Source organism: Caretta caretta, chromosome 1 (genome assembly GCF_965140235.1).
Source record: "Caretta caretta isolate rCarCar2 chromosome 1, rCarCar1.hap1, whole genome shotgun sequence".
Classification (NCBI taxonomy): domain Eukaryota; kingdom Metazoa; phylum Chordata; order Testudines; family Cheloniidae; genus Caretta; species Caretta caretta.
The window spans coordinates 268593651-268604925 of record NC_134206.1 but is presented as its reverse complement, the minus strand read 5'-3'; positions in this window follow the sequence as shown (position 1 = coordinate 268604925).

Sequence of the window (11275 nt, the reverse complement as noted above, 5' to 3'; positions counted from 1 at the left end):
AACAGAAACAAGAAGTGGGAGATTGATTTGAAGGCCAGCACACTTGAAGGACTATGAGGTCTAACAGGCAACAATGGGAGGGTGTAAAAGCCATGTCCCTAGGAATGGGCTATGTGCTAGTAACCTGTGCCCCAGCAAGTCAGCAAATGCGCACAAAAGAAGTGGAAAGGAAAGGAAAGATGCTGCAAGCTGCATGGAACTTGGAAAGAGGAGCAGAAGTTGCAGGAAGGAAGAGTTTGGACAAGGCAACACATAGCCAGACTGCATGCACATGGCTTGAATGATAGCTGCAGTTGCAGCATCTCTGTAAATAGCTTTTAGTAAAGAGCCTGATTAATTTTAGAAAGACAGAGTCCTCTCCTGTTCTTAGCCAGCACAAAGTACATGAAACAAAAGTCCATGAAACACAACATGAAATGGCAGACAAATCTCCAAAGAAGAAAACAAGCCACAAAATGACAGGTTTCAGAGTAGTAGCCGTGTTAGTCTGTATCCACAAAAAAGAAAAGGAGTACTTGTGGCACCCTTAGAGACTAACAAATTTATTTCAGCATAAGCTTTCGTGAGCTACAGCTCACTTCATCGGATGCATCCTATGACGTGAGCTGTAGCTCATGAAAGCTTATGCTCAAATAAATTTGTTAATCTCTAAGGTGCCACAAGCCACAAAATGGTTCCTTGTCCTCAGAGAGCCCAACCAAAATGGGGAGTAAAAGATAGAAAGCCATTAAAAAATAAATCCTCTAAGCACAGTCTTCCTCCTTATCCTTTGCAAGGCAAATTGTCTGCTTTAGAATCTGGAAAAACCCAAGAGACATTTTCCACTAGATGCCTTTGAGTTGATGAGTTTTCAGAGCTTCAACTTCCTGAATGTTTAGCTGCAACCTTCATATTCCAAAGTTGGCAGAACATCAGACCAACACGACAGCAAGACAGCTAGGAAACACTTTTCCCGAAGAAGTGATAAACACCCCTTCTGTAATATATAGTGCTTTTCATCTAAGGAGCCTTGCTTCCCTTTTCACTTTCCACTGGAAAGGGTCACAAAATTTGACTGGGAGCTCCTTAACTAACTAATAGGCTCACTGAACAGGCTCAAAAATTCCATGCCCTTCCTTGTTACTTCATCACATAAGATGGAAGTGACAGGACCATCCCTGGTCAAAGACACTGCAGACCTCTCAAAAAGACACCTTTCTAACTAGGGAGCATATGAATAGGAGAATGGATGTGGCTCTGTCCAGAACCCATCTACGCATGGAAAAGTTGACAAATTCCAAGGTGCCTCCTGTAGCAGCTTGGAAATTCTGCAGCTGTAGCTAAAATAAAACAAAAACAAAAAGCCCTACAACCTGGAGCTCCGTTAAGGAATGAAGAATACAGTCAGTGTAGTTTCTGTGTTTGATCTCAAATGTAATTTTATGCTAACCTTAAAGTTTTAGGTTTCATTGTGCTGCAGATTTTTGTATGGCAGATGTTGTTAAAGGGTGGAACTGGAGGGTTTGACAGCTGGTGAGAGACACATGAGACTTTTGGCACTTGGAAGGGTGTGGGAGGCAGTTTGGGATTGTGGAGTGAGTACAATAGGACTTGTCTACACCCAGATTTTGTACTACTTTAGCTATATCCATTTGAAAATGGTATAGTAAAAACAATACAAACCCCTTGTGTGGATGCAGTTAGATTGGTATAAGTGCATACACTCTAGAGAGTGTACCAAGTTCACTATTTTGGTCAAAACAACCCCTCCCCCCCCCGAACCCCCCACTCAAAATTAAAATTATTATAGTTACAAAACCTGTGTAGGCGAAGCCTAGATTTATGTTTCTGCTAAAACAATTAGCAGTGAAATAGTTAACAGTCTTGATCTTCAAATTGTCATTATTAGCTTTCAAAGTTAACATTCCATTAAGATGAATGGGTAATTTATGCATCCCTTAGAACTATTGTTTCAGGCAAATATCATTGCAGAGATTCACTTGGAGAAGGTTTTCTTTGTAATCATACAGCCTGTAAAGCACGGGATAAATAGGTTGATGTAATTATTTAATAATTGTTATGCACTTACTGCATCTGGGTCTAAGTTATAGGCCATGTGTACATTACAAAATTAAGCTCACCAAATGTGTGTCAGCATATAGCCACCACAGTAATTACATCACTTGTTTGTGTCTACACTTTGCTTCTTGCATCAGCAGTGCATGTCCTCACTTTTATCGACTGTACTGTCAGTGTGGGGCATTGTGGAATGGCTTCTGAAAGTCAGTAACAGTCGATGTAAGCAAAACAGTGTCTACACTGACATTGCATTGACCTAATTACCTTGACTTTGACTTACACCCCTCATGGAGGTGGAGTTAAGTTGGCATAATGGGGCAATTAAGTCAGAAGGAGCAAAATTTAAGTGTAGGCACTTCCATAGTTAGGTTGAAGTAAGCTGCCTTGCATCAACCTAACTTTGCAGTGTAGACCAGACCAAATAAAAAACACTTAACATGTCATTAAATTTAAGTGTCCCTGGCAGACAACATAAACAGTCCCCTCCCTGTATCCACCCTAACCCATCAGAAAAAGCCTCTTTCTAGTGATGATCCAGTTAAATGCTCTACCCAAAAAGAAGCAAAGTGAGTTTTGTTATATTTGTTGTATTACTAACTCTTGAAAACGTCTCCTCATTCACCTGTGTTGAGAGAGGCACTGAGCATCAATTTTCCACATTTAAACAATGGGTTAAATTCAATATAAACGAGAAGGGTAGAATGCATCTGTGCTTCTGTTACAGGAAGTGTCTCTTCGACAAGATAAAGTGGAATGTGCCCACACATCCTTATTTTTTTAAAGTGAGAAACCCAACAGAACAGTATTTTGCTAGAAATTGGCTAAATTACAGCATTACCCTCCTGCCAACTTCCAGTTTTTATGTTCAACCCCTGGCAGCTTCTTTTTAGAGCAAAGGAAGCAGCGGTACAGCTAATATTAAGTGCTGAATTAATGTCTGAGAACAAGACAAGTAAGATTGTGTTGGAAGAGAGAAATTACTTAGAAAGCTCTTTAGAAGGAAGAAACACAAGGCTACAGAGTTATTCAGACTGTTAACATTTTTGAAGTTTTAATTGTATTGCTGCCCTACTTCTGCAATACAAATGTTAGTGAATAAATTAGCTGCAAATACATCTCTTCAGCCCTCACAATCTGTCTGTCTGTCCAAAATGTCATTTCAGTGACGGTCTGCAAGGAGCTCTCACTGGTGTTTTTTCTTAAAAAACTCTCTTTCATATCAGAAACATTTGCTGCATTACTCACCTCGTTTCTAGTCTTCAGAATTCATTACATTGTTCAAGAGGAGGTGTCAGAAAGAGAGAACAGAATGATGAGAAATCAATAGAGAGTCTGGCACACAGTTAGAAATAAATTTCATATCAATACATGTACAACATTTCTCAAATCAAATCCAGTTACTACTAAAATTCGCCCATAATCAGCAGGGGAAAAAAGTGCTTGGCAGTAGATAGAAAGTAATGGGATTTTTTTGATGTAAGTATCACGTCTACTTTCTTGTCAGCACTGCTTTAGCACCACCTATTTGTGGTCACACAAATACACTTTTAAAACTATAGTCTTGTACTTTACAAAATAGCTATATAGAAATATTTCATAAATATGTCTCAGGACATACATCATAGTTGGATGTCACCATTTTATGCCACTGCAGGAATACTCTGAGGGAAATGAAAAGTCTAAGCTGCTGAGTAGAATAAGTGTAAGTGGTACTTAAGGAATCCTATTTCACTATGACAAGGATTTTCAATATTCAAAATATCCCAATCAGATGCCTTGAGGAATCATTAAAACCTGGCCAAAATGTGCTATCTAGGGTTTATCATTAATATGGGGTTCCTCAGATAAAGTATGTCTGCTTGAGCCTAAGGCTGTTATCTTCCAAAACGTGAAAGAATTTTTAGCTTTAGCGGCTTCTTCAAAATCCTCCCACAAAAATTTAAGATATCCTTGGGTTGTTGGGTTCTTTTTCTTTTTAGTTTTTTTTTTTTTTTTTTTTGGTATAATGATTCCTCCAAACCAGCTTATTTTTTTAATCTAATTCTAGCACAGCCGATGTAATGAGGAATCCCCTTTTTGAGTTACCACTTTGGCCTCTGGTAACAGGCAGAGAAATTCAGTTATTTATTTTAACCCCATGACAGAAAAAAGCTCCAGGGAAAGATTTTCTTGCTGTGGAATGTTTCAGGAGAATCTTGATCCGTGGTCCCCAGTCTTGACTAAATTATTTACTATCATCACTCACGTGGGATGAATTCCGTCTGGCTGGAAGTTTAGTATTATAGTTTCTATTTTTTTAAAAGGGGACAGAAGGAACCCTGCTTCATATAGACATATTAATCTGTTAGACGTGGCAGGGAAAATTTATTCCAGATTTTTACTATCTAAACTTGAAATATGGGCTTTAAAGGATAATTTGTTATAGCACGAGCAGTCCAGTTTTAGGGCTGGCAGAGCCACACTTGCTATTTGTTTTATTTTATCCTATATGCGTTATAGATATTTTGGGTTAAGGGTACTAGACGGTATGCTGCTTTCATAGATCTGAAGATGGCATTTAAGTCTATTAACAGAGATAAACTTTGAGCAAAATTAAGAAGAATGGGTATTGATATAAGACTTCTGCATATTCTGGAGGCTTTACACCCGGGCAATATAGCTAGCATACAAACCAAAGTCAATGAAGAATGTACTGAGTCCGTTCTCCTTACCTCTAGAGGAGTACACCAGGGATGCCTTCTAGTGCTTCCTCCTTTTAATTTATATATTAATGATGTGGTGGGTGGTTTAAAGGAAGATAATTTTTCTCTGCTGCAAATTAAGAGTAAATCTATCTTGGTGTTATATGCAGATGACATGGTTGTTTTATCACAAGCTCCAAGAGTCTTCCACTGGTTATTATCCCATTTTTCCTCGTATTGTAACTCTCAAGACCTGGTTCTTAAGTATAACAAGGCCAAGGTCAAGATTTTTGGGAAGAACCCTCTGGAAGATAGAAGGCCATCTTGTGGAACAAGTCATGGCTTTCACTTGTTTACAGATAAAGTTCCATTATTTGGGTCATTGGACCCCCATCGCAAAGATTTAAAACAAAAGGCCTTAAACTCTGCTCAGGGGGAGGTCTGTTTAACTCACTCACACAGTAAGGACAGAGTTGCTCCAGCACTAAGAATTTTTAGTGCTAAACATTCTTTAGTGGTAGGGGTAACCTCCTGTGACACTCTGTCCCGTCCTGGATTCTGAACTGTTTTACGGCCTGTAGCACGGTGACGGTTCGATCACAGAAACCCTCTTGGGACTGGTTTCAGAGGAACAGCCGTGTTAGTCTGTATTCGCAAAAAGAAAAGGAGTACTTGTGGCACCTTAGAGACTAACCAATTTATTTGAGCATGAGCTTTCGTGAGCTACAGCTCACTTCATCAGAGTGAGCTGTAGCTCACGAAAGCTCATGCTCAAATAAATTGGTTAGTCTCTAAGGTGCCACAAGTACTCCTTTCCTCTTGGGACTGTCACCTGATGTGCTGAGATTACCTCTGAGCCCATTTTCTCTGCCAGTTTGGGCCTCCAGAATCCTGTCTTGTTGAGCCAGCTATGCTAATATGCTAACCAGGGTCTCAACCACGCACCCCAAAGCTGCAGACTTAACTGAAAACAGCTTAAGAAGTGCTCCTGTCTCCAGCACCCAGACACCCAGCTCCCAATGGAATCCAAACCCCAAATGAATCTGTTTTACTCTGTGTAAAGCTTATACAGGGTAAACTCATAAATTGTCCACCCTTTATAACACTGATAGAGAGTTCTGCACAGCTATTTGCTCCCCAGGTATTAATTATTTACTCTGGGTTAATTAATAAGCAAAAGTGATTTTATTAAGTATAAAAAGTAGGATTTAAATGGTTCCAAGTAATAACAGACAGAACAAAATAAGATACCAAGCAAAATAAAACAAAACATGCAAGTCTAAGCCTAATACATTAACAATCTGATTACAGATAAAATCTCACCCTCAGAGATGTTCCAATAAGCTTCTTTCACAGACTGGACTCCTTCCTAGTCTGGGCCCAATCCTTTCCCCTGGTATAGACCTTGTGCATTCCAGCTCCGGTGATAACTAGGAGATTTCTCATGACGGAAACCTCCTTGTTCCACCCCCTTATATAGCTTTGGCACAAGGCAGGAATCTTTTGTCTCTCTGGTCCCCACCCCTCCTCCTAAATGGAAAAGAACGGGGTTTAACATGGATTCCAGTACCAGGTGACATGGTCACATGTCCTGTAAGACCCCAAGCCTTCATTCTTCCTGGCCTGACTCACAGGAAGGCTTGCAACTAAACAGAGCCATTTACAACCAGTTGTCCTAGTTGATGGGAGCCATCAAGATTCCAAACCACCATTAATGGCCCACACTTTGCATAATTACAATAGGATCTCAGAATTATATTTCATATTTCTAGTTTCAGATACAAGAATGATACATTTATACAAATAGGATGACAACACTCAGTAGATTATAAGCTTTGTAATGATACCTTACAAGAGACCTTTTGCATAAAGAAAAGGAGTACTTGTGGCACCTTAGAGACTAACCAATTTATTTGAGCATGAGCTTTCGTGAGCTACAGCTCAGTGAGCTGTAGCTCACGAAAGCTCATGCTGAGCTGTAGCTCACGAAAGCTCATGCTCAAATAAATTGGTTAGTCTCTAAGGTGCCACAAGTACTCCTTTTCTTTTTGCGAATACAGACTAACACGGCTGTTACTCTGAAACCTGTCCTTTTGCATAAAGCATGTTCAGGTTACATTATATTTACACTCATAAGCATATTTCCATAAACATATGGAGTGCAACGTCACAAGCACCCCATTCTTTTCAGAGCTTTGTTGGATTGCCAGGAGCCTCCCATACCAGGGGCGAAGCTATTGTGCATATTGATCGGCTCTATCTCCACAGAGCTATCATGCTGTACTCTGGAAGGTATGCCTGCTCAGTGTATCTGCCACTAGTAGTGACTGTCCTGAGCAGTACCTTATCCTCACCTCATAGTGCTGGAGCCTCCATGCATTGTAGTCACATGGGTGCTCTCCTTTGCCCTTAGGCTAGGCATTTTTCTTTCTGCCTTTCATGTTGCTTTCATGGGTGCTGGAGCCTCCATGCATTGTAGTCACATGGGTGCTCTCCTTTGCCCTTAGGCTGGGCATTTTTCTTTCTGCCTTTCATGTTGCTTTCTACAGTATATACATTGGACCATGATGCCTGCACTCTTAGACTGTCTCTCTCTTGCTTCCTAGGTTCCTTTAGTTTGATCTTGTGTACTTGTTCTTCACTAGTGGCTGTTATTGGTTAGATCCTTTCCCTGGACAGTTCAGCAGCCCTTCATATATTTCTCTAATCTAGATCTTTCTCTCTCCAATCTCTTCCATAAGCTGGAATCACATGTCCCACAAATGATCCTTGTGACAAGGTGCCCAAACCCCACACCAGGCAAGAAGGGGTTAAAGAGTAGATTTGGGCTAAGGCAGATTCACCCCACTGCCCCTGCGAGACATGCCAACCCTGGAGAAGGAGCCTTAAAAAGGGAGAAACTCACTTCAGAAGACCCTTGCCTGGGGAGGTGGACAGCCCTATCACCCCTCAGCTCCCATAAAGGACCACAACAGAGAGGGCAAACTACCTTAGGTTGCCCATGAGCACAGAGCAGCTGGAGTATCCCAGTAAGAGAGAGAAGCTAAAGCCACTTGTTTCTGTTGATTTAGTTTCCTTTCCTTTGTTATGCTGAGAACTGGAACTAAGGGCTTGACCCCGCTGAGAATATGGGTCTTCTGAGGAGACGATGGGCTGATGTAGGAAGTAGCCCAGCAAGGAAGAAGGTTAAGGTCTGTCTTGTCAGACCTTTATTTGCTACTCTTCCTGGTCTGGAACCTAGGGTAGAGGAAGGGACTAAGTTCCTGTACAGCCTTACTGGGAAGACTAGCAAAAAGACCCCAGATGCAAAAGGTCAGAAGAATGACTATTAGGGTCTGAACTAGGGTCATTGACCTGGTATGAGGTTCTGGGACTGTTGGGTGAAAACCCTGGTTTTCCCCAAAAAAGGATGAGACAGAAGGTGATCTAGCCAGAGGGCCAAGTCAGAAGGCAAAAGTGGACCACAAATGGACCTGATTGGCAGGACAGCAGAGAAAAATGGTGCAATGCTGCACCTGGCCACATGGTGGTACACTGGCTAGTGAGCCACTGCCACAATCCTGTCTTTAATTAAGAAATCATTAATGTCTCCGAAGTTATATGTGGATGCCAGAGTTCTCAGCTCTGTAACATAAGTATCTATTCCTTCTTCTGATTCTTGGTGTCAGGTAAAAAACCGGATTCTCTCCACAGTCTCATTCTGCCTGCAGTTCACTGTACGTATCAGACACCTTTATCAGTTGTTCCAGAGTTTTGGGCATTATGCCTGGCAACATTCTAACCTTCACTTCTTGTTGTTTGTTTTTGTTTTGTTTTGTTTTGGTTTGGTTTGGTTTTCCAATGAGATGGCACAACAGCTTTTACCTTCATTTTCTTATCTTTATCCCCCATCGTCAGCTCTGTCACAGACTCAGTTTTTGCTTTCATTGCTTCCGTGCTCTGGCAAGTCTCTTCCCCACTCCCGGAAATCCAGCATTCTTGGTGGTGAGTCCCTCTGTGCTGCCTGTTTGCTCTGTTTTCTAGGTACTGCCTTACTTGCCTGATAATTGCACTCTCTTCCTTGCTGTGGGTTTCGCTAGACTGACTGCTGCGACCTTGTTTCATGTACTGTGTGCCTGATAATAACATGAGTGGACTACATCTTTCTAAAACTAAGCTGGATCTTTATTAAGAGAACTATTTGCAGAGAAACTACACCTGCAGCTAGCATTCCAGCCATGTGTGCACAGACAAAGCTTGCTGGTGCCTCTTCCAAGTTCCAGGCATCTTCCTACGCCTAGGGTATGTCTACAATTTAAGCTGGGGGTGTGATTCCCAGCTCAAGGACGTACAGCCACACTAGCGCTATTCTAAAAATAGAATGTAACTGTAGCAGCACGTGTGGTGGGATGCGCTAGCCGCCCTAGCATGTACCCGTCCCATCCAAGACCCTAGGTGGGTATTCAGGGCAGTTAGCAGAGCAGAAAACCTCCTCTGTGGCCACAAAAAAGCCTCCCCAATTTTAAAGCCCAGAAAAGCAGATGCCATATATGTAGATGGTAGAACAAAAACTTTTTTGGAATCCAAGCATTTATATTTACATAAGGAAGGGCCTTTAATACTCTTCTATATCAGTGGTTCTCAACCAAGAGTCGGGGGGCCACGAGCAGGTTTCAGGGCATCCGCCAAAATAAACCAGAGAGTAGGGCCACTGTTAGACACACTGGGGCCTGGGGATGAAGCTGAAGCCCGAGCCTCACCACCCTGGGCTGAAGCAAAAGTTCGAACGCCTTAACTTTGTGGGCCCTGTGGCACAGGGCCCCAGGCAATTGCTCTGCTTGCTACCCCCTAATGCCAGCCCTGGCTTTTAATCTACTGGATATGCAGAAAAAGAGTTGTTGTGGAATAGGAAGGCCCTGGAGTTTTTATAGCATGTTGGGGAGGGGGCCTCAGAAAGAAAAAGGTTGAGGACCCCTGTTCTATAGGATGCTGTCTTCTTTATATAAACTTCCCTTCTCCACCCCAGCTTATCTGCATTTGATGGGGAGTAACCAGTCATTATATGAAACAGTCAGCTTTCATAGTCCTGGTTACTGCTACAGTTACCAAAAAAGTCTCTCCACTGCAAAAGTTTGACACAATTAAATATTTTACAATTTCCCTCTACTATAAGATTTTTTTCTTTCCCCTGACAGTGGTGCACGTTAATGAATCCCCAAATTCTGCTATTAGACACCTGTTGTGCTGGAGAAGCTATTGATTTCAGAAAACAATGAATCCAGCAAGCCCAGAGTTCATGTGTCCCTTTGACAGATAGAACTGTCATTATTTTCCATTTCCAAGTACTGAACCAATCTATTATTAATAATATTCTCTGTGACCTCACCGCCACAATAAATTCATGCAATAGTTCAGTTAGGGGAAACCAGACATGAATCTTACCCAGACATACCCAATGGAATAATAACTGATAGGCTTTTGGCAAAAGGCCATTGCTTCAAATATAATTATAAAAAGTTATTGAGCTGGGTTTGGACAATATTTGGACATAATATACTAAGTCGAGGCTTTCCCTTTTCCTGGGACTTCCTTTTGGAAGCATCAAACCTACAGTTTAATAAAAAGTCCTTCTTTATAAAAGACTCCTCATTCTCAAAGTAACTAGACCATATAGAGTCATCTCTGTAGTAATGAAGCATGAAGAATACAAATTAAAACTGAGTCTCATCCCCTTCCATAGAAAAACTCAGTAAAGGGGGGTGGGGAATGAATACACCACTTCTCTGGCACTGACACCATGGAACATTAATTACTTGGGGTGAGGAGTTAGCCATCACAGAAGGTGGCAGGAAGCATGGCCTCCTCATCATGCAGAGCCCAAGAATTAATTCTGGCTCCAACCCTGTGGATCTTGGAGAATCTGCATGGATGCCTGCCCCGTTGTACTTCTCCAACATTTCGCCTCCCCCAGTCCCATGGTCAGCTCAATAGCCATGCAACAATTATGATTCAGTTTCATACTGCTTCCTGCCTGTTCCAAGAACCTGTGTATTGGAAGTTACTACTGTCAATGGCAGTATTAGTATCCAGTGGATTTTTGGCAGGAAAATCCTCTGATGTTTTTTGAGTGGAGTACATGGGCTGCACAAGACATTCCTCAAGCCCCAAAGGATGGAGGAAATGCAGAGGGGCTGCATAAGCACCAGTCCCCTCCTTCCAACTTTCGTATCCACTTTGCATGAGTCCTATGTCTTGTGTCCATGTTAACAGCCATATTTAGGCTTAGCAGACTTTGATCTTTTTTTTTTAATATTTTGATGGGTAATATTGATAACTTTAAGCATTTTTCTAAATTTGATTTACATTTTCACAGTTGTAGGAAATTATGAGGGGGCAACCACTGCGGGAGGCAGGCAATAATTATGTAATGTCAATAGACATTGAGATTCAAAAAGTTAAAACTTTATAAATGTTAAAACAGATTAGAGAGACAAGGTGGGTGAGGTAATATGTTTTACTGGACCAACCTCTGTTGGTGAGAGAGACAAGATGTCGAG